Source organism: Triticum aestivum, chromosome 2B (assembly GCF_018294505.1).
Source record: "Triticum aestivum cultivar Chinese Spring chromosome 2B, IWGSC CS RefSeq v2.1, whole genome shotgun sequence".
In the NCBI taxonomy this organism is placed as follows: Eukaryota; Viridiplantae; Streptophyta; class Magnoliopsida; order Poales; family Poaceae; genus Triticum; species Triticum aestivum.
Window position 1 is genome coordinate 38,615,320 of NC_057798.1, and position 9,718 is coordinate 38,625,037.

The 9,718-nt window shown below is 41.4% G+C and overlaps 1 long non-coding RNA gene across 1 annotated transcript; it reads left to right on the forward strand.

Moving 5' to 3' along the window:
- The first annotated feature begins 4,616 nt into the window (after positions 1 to 4,616).
- Positions 4,617 to 8,015, forward strand: LOC123043340 (uncharacterized). Its single transcript, XR_006419149.1, has 2 exons — positions 4,617 to 4,972; positions 5,254 to 8,015. It is a non-coding gene; the product is annotated as an uncharacterized lncRNA (long non-coding RNA).
- The last annotated feature ends 1,703 nt before the right edge of the window (positions 8,016 to 9,718 follow it).

Genomic DNA, 9,718 nt, shown 5'->3' on the forward strand with positions numbered 1-9,718 from the left:
GCCGTGGCAATATAGCATACACCTTTGAGGAATTCTGCTCAACATGAAATTTGAGTATGCAAAAGAAAGACCAAAGCCAATATATCGCAATACATGAAGATTAAAAGTCAACAAAAAAGTATTCAATGCCTTGGATATGTTGACCTTTTTTGCGAAAAGGATATATCGACCTTGAGTAGGAGAATGGGGACGTGCCTCATGCATGTGTCACTACTTTCATTTTTGGAAATAATGTGACACTATTTGATCAAACTAAGGGCATCTCTAACGCCGACCTGCAAATTTCCTCCGGCATCCGTCCGCGCACAGGGGAACCAGCCCGCGGACACTTATGCTGGAGGCCGCCATCCAATGCTGGGTGGATACATTTCAACAACTTATTGAACCAACCGGAATAAATTCGTGCAAATCGGGTGGATTTTTATATAAACACGGAGGATTTCATATAAACATGACAAAATTTATCACATTTCAACACATACTTGAACTAAAGGCGGAACTACCTGCATACATTTCAACAACTTTTTGAACCAACCGGACAACATGCAAAGCGGGCAGATTTTGATATAAACATGGAGGATTTCATAAACATGACAAAATTGATTACACTTCGGACATACTTCAAATAAAAGTGGAGCTCTCTCGACTCTGGAGTTATAATTTCGGACGTACTTCTATTCTAAACCTGAACTAATTGATTGCCGATGCCTGTTCCCCATGCCCGGCCATGAGCCCCTAGAACTGAAGCTTCTCCTTCTCCAGTTCCGCATCGACGCTCTCTAGCTATGCCTCCTGAGCCCCGGGAAGTGAAGTTGTCCGCCTTCACGTCGCCGCCAAGCGGCTAATCCGCTAACGATCTTCAACCCACCAAGCTAATTGGCTCAACGCGAGGTGAGGAGCGGTGACCTTCTTGGGACCCGAGCGGTAGTAACCTACCATGCACTACTCTTCCTCGCTGTCGGCGGCGCCTGCGGACATGCCGGCTTCATGGTCGTGGCAGAGGGGCGTGGCCTCGGCAGAGCCGGCGAAGTCCTCCTCATCGTCGCTCTTGCCCCACACCCCGTCCGTCGCCTCATCAAACTCCTTGTAGGCGGCTTCCAGTTCCTCCTGGCGCTACCTCTAGTGGGAGAGGTGGATCTGGTGGGTGGAGCGATAGGACTCGAGAAACGCCGCCTACTCCGCCGCGTCCGCATCCGTCACGATCTCCCTACCGGTGTTGAGATGCTCCACCACCTGCTGGTGCTCCTGGAGGAGTTGGAGGTTGTAGCCGGCATCAGCCCGCGCCTCCCGGAATTGTCTCTCCCGCTCCTCCCGCACCATATCAATGTAATGGGCACGAGCCTCGCTGATGGTCATGGTGCAATGCATCGCGCGAGGGTGGAGCCGGTGAGGAGGGCGGCACCGGCTCGTCCTTGGACACATCCTCCATTGTGTCATCGGCCTCCGGCTGCCTGCTGGCAGCAATGGTGGCCATCTCCTTCTTCTTCTCCGACGACAATCTGTCTTAGAGAGCTGTGGAGCGTGAGGAGGCCATGGTGAGAGTTGTGCAGAAGAGGAGAAAGGGACCAGAGGGGGATGACTGTGGTTATGGACGGGGCTGCAGTTTATGTATCGGGCGAATGGCAATGATGGGCGGCAGAGGGACATACGGGTGGCGCCGGAGTAGGTTCCTCGGCAACTGTGTATCATTAATGTGTGCGGCAGACTGGTGGCCATGGTGTTATTTGAAAGCGGAGCAGTCGCGTGCACCGGGAAGCAGCGCGGGCGACGCTCTCTCCACCGGCGGACCGCTTCAATGCCGGCGCGAGTGATAGGTCGCGTCTGCTTTGACCGTGCATGAATGCAGCAGTGGAGCTCTAGAGCGACGATGACTGTTCTCGGGCGGAAGCGCGCGTGGCGAGGGAGAGAGTTTGGATGGGCCAGGACAATCAGACACGGGTGTGATAGCTGTTCGGACACCCGCAAAGCCCCCCTAGTTTGTCTCCAATTTGCGGGAGCATGTGAGACCGAACCGTCAAGTAGACCGATATAGGCATGCATTGGATGGCACAAGACGTCCGGACTCATGGTCCAGACTTATGCTGATGGTTTGAGGGTCCTTGTTGAAGATGCCCTAATGCAGGAGCTAATTCAATATGCGTATGCGCTACTATTTTGAATATTATAATGTTGTCCCTGGAGACATTATGGACCAATTGGTTCTACCACGTAGGGGATGGTACATACAGGGCCGGCCCATAGGCCAGGCAAAAGGGGCGACCGCCCCGGGCCCCAAGAGGGGAGGGGCCCAACTAAAACTTATATTAGTAAGATCTATTCAAGTATACATTACATCTAAAAATTATTAAATTGATAAAATAGAGTCTCAATTTGCAGAAGCATAAGTTCACACCACATAGTGATAGGTTATACCACGCTTAGGCAAACCAATCTGACTGGCGGAGTTGAGTTCAAATACATTAGTCTCTCTTTACGATGCATGTCTTAGTATCATAATGAAAATTATGATATCTGAATTTCAATGTTTAAACCAATACATAATTTTTAATTCGATAAACGTGTAGGCATCTCATTTGCACCAAATCAAACCAAGTGAAACTGGACGAGCATGTTAGGTAATCCAATCATGTGTGAAAGTATAATCAACAACATTTTTGGTTCTTCGAATTACTAAACCTAACATGCAAGCCACATTTTCTATGCCCTAGAAGTTTCCATGAATATGACTGCCTAATATACACTAGAAATCGCTATAAAAATATTTGTTAGTGTGTCTATAATTTATAAATCTCTATCATAATATTCAATATAATATTAAAAGATATATGAACACACGCATGTATATGCAAATGGGCACACTACATCGTTTATGCAGTATTAGAAAAATAAATATGAAAGATTGTTTTAGAAATAAAGAAAAATTTTGGTACATCATAAATTTTTCATTTTGTAAAATTAAAATTTTCAAAATTATACATTACAGATGCGTACCAATTAATAAATGTTATTCGAAAACATTTTATGTGCCTAAGTAATAAAAAAATACTAAGTACAACTGTAATATGGTACACTTAGTTTAAAATAAGTATAAAAGTTTAATATGAAAAAAATTATTTTACATCGCCCCGGGCCTAAAAATACATTGGACCGGCTCTGGGTACGTAGGTAGTTACATTGGATTACTTTTTCTTATTATGAGGAAGATGGGGCTTGTAACATGATGAGAGAGAAGCGGCTTTTGAGATACTAGATGACCCGTTGCGCCAATGGCGCAAAGGCCGAGTGTAAGCCAAGCATTGAAAGAGTGAGCATATATTTCTTTTATCATGATTGTTTCAAAAGCATACCACACAACAGTCTAAGCAGCAAATAACGCATAGAATGGTCTTAGGGGATTACATAAGATCCAAAAGAATGATAAACATAGAAGTCTTGGTAGGCATTTATACTAATATTAAGTTATATAACAAGGGGCTCTTGCAACTTGGTTGTATTGAGTAGACGATCAGGCGTAGTCCCTTGGAAGTGCATTTGAAGGCGAAAGCATATGCTTGCCCTTTGTTCATGTGTGCCTGACGGAAGAAGCCGCTCCAGCCTTTAGTGATGGTGACCGTTTTGTCAACACCCTTGATAAAGCGGGCTGTGACAGCGATAGTTCCATCTCCAGTAGTGATTGGTAGTTCACCACGGTCAGCATCCATGTGTGGGAAAAGGGAACCCGTAGAAAAGGGAATGCTAAAGTACTAAAAATAACAGTAAAGGTTTGTTACTATATCATTTTATAGCATGCTATTGTATGAAATAGGATAAATTACCATTCTTTTGCTGTCCGTTGCAAATGTCTATGTCATGTGGTACACATAGTAGTGATCAGGCGTGGTGGTGCTGCGGATGATCTTTCATAGTCTACGAACATTATGGTTGTAGAGGTTAACTGTGTTGCCCCACACAATGTGGCGACTAAACTCATCTAAGTAGTGAATACAAAGCTCACATATGTTAAATTGTATAAAGTTATATCGTTTAGCAGTTGTTGTGAGAGTTGTTGGAATGAGAAGAGTAATGTAGCCATTACCACGGATAATGTACTTTCCACACTTTAGATGAATTTTCTTGTCTTTGAACTTTCGGATTGAGCTTGCTTTGCATGGGCGATGAAGATACTCGAATGGCCTATTGTGCTTGCGACACAGTGGTTCGGCTGTGATGAATAGATAAGGAGATCATGGTAAGAGTTTGGAACATCAAATAGAGGACAACATAAACAAACAGAAGACCTTTGAATCCGAAAACACAGCTCATTTAATTAGATGGTTAATTAGTTTGAGTGTATTAGTGAAAACAGAAAAGGCTATTTATCGTGTATGATCAGGGTAACCAATCCAAACTTGATGGAAAAAAAGAAGCAGTAAGCATTTCTTGTACATGTAACAGCAAATAAACCAGAGCATCAATGAATAGCAAACAGAACACCTACTGGACCCTGAAAGAAGTTTGTTTTATTAGATAGTTGATCAACTTGCATGCATGAGTGACCAAAAGGGTGCCACGACCCCAGTGTACTATAAGCATTTGGCCCAGCCCACATACATCCGACCCATATACATCGACTAACCCCACGCACGCTCGTCTGCCCTCATCCTTACCCAGTTCTCAAAAAAAAAATCTCCTCCTTTCCCAAACCAAACCTTATCTGTTCTCCTCCTTTCCCCAAATCAACCAGACCACCAGTCTTTCACTTGCTTCTCACTACTGCCAACCGCTGGTCGCCGGTCTTGCCAACTCTCGGCAGTGAGGGCCATCCAGGCCTCAACGGCAGGTCCCGGGTGTTGGCTGCTTGGGCTTCTCCTTCTCTCACTGCCTTCTCCGCTCATGCTGCATGCTGCCGTGCAGCGGACCGCTGATGCTGCCGCCGACTGGTAAACTAATCGGTGAAAAGCGTTGAAGGAGCAAGACTGCTGCAAGAGAAAAGGTATTTTTTAAAATTAATTAAAGGAAAAGGATTCAATGATGTTCTTCATAGACTTGCGTAAAGTTTTGATTGCCATGTAATTTTTTAAGTTATGTATTGTGTGCCAAATCTCGATAGCCTAAGCATCTATGATTTTTGTGCTATGTACATCAGTAATGAAGTACAGTTTCAGATCCATCATTCATTCATGCTTTTTGGGCTATGCTTTTTAGTAGTATCGGATAGTTAGCCATCTTCTGATTCAGAAAAGAGGTGACAATGTTTCTGAATTTTTGGCTCAGGTAACACTGGTGAAACAGCAAACCATGGTCCAGGAGAGCATATCTGTAGTTATTGGTTGTAGGCATCTTTTGGTCAGTCCGGTGTGTTCTACAGTTGTGGCTATGGAGCACTTTTGGCCAGTTTGGTGTTTTCTACAGTTGTGGCTATGGAGCACTGGATAATAGTAGTAATTATCCACAAGACCAGGTATGTTGGTGTTACCATTCTCATAATTACAGGTAACACTATATTTGCTGGGTAAATTAAGTAAGGTACATACCCTTGCATCGAGGCGGAAGGGAGAGGTGGGTACAACATCGATAACATCTGAGGTGGCGATGAGCTCGGCCAGATGGCGCATCGTTCCAAAGTATCAGAACAACGGAGCAGGCGCAAAGAATCTGCAGCAATAACAGAAAACAAAAATTTACAATTTTTTCAGCTAGACAACACACCAGAACTATCTCAACCATGAACTGACATCTAAAACACCAGAAACTGAAGAACGTTACAGCAGCACAAATCTTCATCTTCATAAGAAAATCAATCTTAAATTAGGCAAGGGTATTGATATGCAAATTTGAGATAGAAAAATGTTTATTTTCCTAGGTAATAACTCGCAACTGGTCTGCAAATACACTGAATAAAAAGATATGTAGATTAAACATGATATCCTACTGATAGAAACAAATGGAGTTTGTTCTTGTTTGAAATCAGCAAGGAAGTAGTACCTAAAGGACTCCTCAGCCAGAGGCCACACAAATAAAGGTTGCCCCTGACAAAGAGCTCATGCTCTTGTATATCTGTTCAGTTTCTGCACAACATCAAAGCAATTTGTAAGGTGATCCTCTCGGGCCATGTAGTATGGTTTGCCTACAGTTTCAGCAAAGCAATCATAGATGACGAATAAGCCTTAGGTTCTGGGGCAAAAATGTCTTACATATATTCTGAATAAACTGTATCAATTAAGTTAACTCCGTCATGTAGGGATGGAAAATCAAGCAAAATGCAGTAGGAAATGTATATTTTACATAATTTAACAAGAGTCTCCACATTTGCCTTCAGAGGCTTGAAATTACTAAACAAATCAGAAGAAAAAATGGGAAGATCTAGATTATAAGGTGCAAAGGTATGTTCCAGAGAATACCAGTCCTGAAGAACACAGATAGCCCAAAATCAATTTGCCTTTAGAGTAGAACTCTTCTTCTTATTTGCATGTAAGTTCTCTAGTTTAAGGTCCTGCTGGATGACACCATTTCTATGGCACATCTGTCACAATATAGTAGAAAGAATATGTGTCAGATGTCACAAAACTACCCAATATTGGAAGAAACACTTGTGGAACAAAAAGCTGGACTGAAGTTAACAATCAATAGTGACATGACAATTTACATAATTCTCGGAGAAGCGTGTAGCATATTTTGTATCTCTGGAGTTCAACATGGCAATATTTTGTATCTACAATACTTTGTTTCATCATGTGTTTTAAAGGTCAGGAACCTACCCATGCTTTGCTGGGGTAGTGAAGGTTATGGTTTTTCCAAAGGTGGTCCAGGATGTTCCTATGAACTGAACATTAAACAGATTGGAAATGAGAAAACACTTGCCACTGCTCGCTCCTGCCATCGTCCGCAACCCTGGCTCAGCTGAAAAGAATGATATAAACATTCAGAAAATTTTGAGCTCTAAACTCAGTGCATTTATTGAAATCGGATCTCCAAAGATAATAGCAAATACAAATAAAAGTCTATGCAAGCTCCAGACCTACCGTTGAAAAGAAATCAGGATAGCTAATGAAATTAAGGATCATTCTTCAGCAGCAGATCGGATTTTTTTTATTACTGCTCCTTGAATTCCTAACTCCTAAGGTCGAGAACGCTCAAATGCTTCTATAAAAGCTTCAGACCACCAATAACATCATAAGCCATGTATGTCGGCATTGCTAAAAAAAATCAGTAAAATAAGCAAACAAAATCTCAGTTAACCACCTTGTACACAAGACAAAGGACATTTAAATTCCGAAACCTGAAGATATGCTACATGAGCACAGGTATGTTTGATAGAAACTAATGTACATGTATATGCATGATTACGAAATATGCCAAGCCTTAGTTTAGTTTGCAGGAAGTGGTCTGTTTAAGGTCATTCATCCTGCCCACTTTACTTATACAAGTGTGACAACAAAACCATTATAACAAAAGGCAACAATATATATCATGTGGTAGCAGGAATAGGAACTTGGGTGTATTTTAGTTCAGAGACATAGAAGTGATAAGTGATCTAGTTTAGGGCACATACCAACAAGTAGTTTCCCAAGGTAAAGGCTTTGCATTATCTGCAGCTAGCTATGTAAAACAACGTGAACCTAAACCCAACGGCTATTGGATGTCTAAACTGAATTGTTGCGTCCCTAAACCTGGAATTACGATTCAGTAATAGCTGTCAAGAATCTGCATACCCATGGTCATATGTACTGCCAGTTTATCTAGACAAGCATGCCAACAATGCACTGATAAACAGAGCAACATCAGAAAATAGGTTACTATAGTGTAATTCAGAGATGTACATTAGAGAAATTATTCAGCCAACAATTCAGCAACTGTGTGTATATACTAATAAAAAAATCCACTTCTTCTCCCTATTTCTAATTTGGAACAAGCACAATAATTTACCCCGTCACTGAAATCTGAAGTCAGTGAGCGCGTGTATGTTTATACACCCAGCCAAAAATCTAGGGAACGCAAAATAAGAATCTGAATGCCAACAATGCACTTATAAACAGAGCAACATCACAAAAATTATAAACGGCCAACAATTCAGCAACTGTGTGTATATACTAAATAAGAAAATCCACTTCTTCTCCCTATTTCTAATTTGGTACAAGCACAATAATTTACCCCCGTCACTGAAATCTGAAGTCAGTGAGCGCGTGTATATACTAATAAGAATCTGAATGTCAACAATGCACTGATAAACAGAGCAACATCACAAAAATTATAAGTTTTAGGATAGGTTACTGTAGTGTAACTCAGAGATGTACATTAGAGAAATTATTCAGCCAACAATTCAGCAACTGTGTGTGTATACTAATAAAAAAATTCACTTCTCCCTATTTCTAATTTGGAACAAGCACAATACTTTACCCCCGTCACTGAAATCTGAAGTCAGTGAGCGCGTGTATGTTTATACACCCAGCAAAAAATCTAGGAAAGGCAAAATAAGAATCTGAATACCAATAAAAATAATCTGGCTGGGCAACTCGGCTACTCCGAGCTCCCTCGAATTGAGCATTCGCTGGTCGTCCAATCCTGTCTTTACCTCGTCTGAGTCGTCTAATTTTCAGTTCGTAGCTATTTTCCTCTTCTATGACTGATGGGCTTATTAATCGGCGGGGTCATATGTCTATTGTCTGGGTGACCCATTGAGATGCCTAAGCCTAGGCTTTTTTTTCATATTGCTAGTTCTCGGGTGTTCTAATAACTTGTAAAAAACAACATTAATCAGCTATTTGAATGTTTAGTGATTTACCTGAGAGTATAAGTGTCACAAGTATATTCATTAACTGCCCTCATACAACCTGCAAATTGATTATGGAATGAGCTTATGACGGGAAATAGAAAACAAAAAACACAAAAGAACAGTAGGTAAGCTCTAGCGTGGTAAACTTTTTTGAGTGCTTCCAGTCATCTTTGGTGCCTGACTCTCTTATCTGGTCATTGCCCTGCTCATCGAGGTCACCGTTGCACCACCACTCACGGCAAGGCCCATTTGCCAAGTATGCTCCAACTGCCAACAGACAAGCAATGTTGCAGTAACCAATTGAGGCCTTTTCACTAATTAAAGCTACAAAACCATTTAGTAAAATCCACTGGAACTATCTGTGCCAGACTGCAAAACATAAACACGTGTCAGTACATTTAAGTCTATGCTTCTGAAAAATAAGCAAGTGGTAAGAATTATGGAAATATATAACACCCTCTGCCAAGGATTCTGAAAACTAAAAAGAAAAGGATGCCCAGTATGGACTCTTCTATATGCGCACCTTATATTTCTTATATGAAACCATTGTCGAAATAATGACATATCTCATTATTTTAGTGTAGGTCAGTGCACTGTTTCTTTACCAACGCCAAAGAGTCTGAACAATTAGTAATATAATACACCGTAGGCTGAATGAAATCTGTATTTTGGATTGAAAAATTAAATAACTACAAAAATCTTGCCAAATCACAACATAAGAATCTGAAGCTTTGTGGAGTCCTTTTCTCTTTATGAAGCATGAAGTTTAGTGCCAGTAACCTTACCTTTGCACAATCATAAATCGAATGACGATTTCCTTTTCGTAAATTTTTATTTGGTGTTCCAGTCCAGATTATAATTGTTATTTGGTATTTAGATGGTGCAAAGAAGTTTACTCTCAAAAGGCATAGAATAAATCATAACATCAAAATCAAAATGCAAACGTGTCTCGGAGGGAGGGAGGGA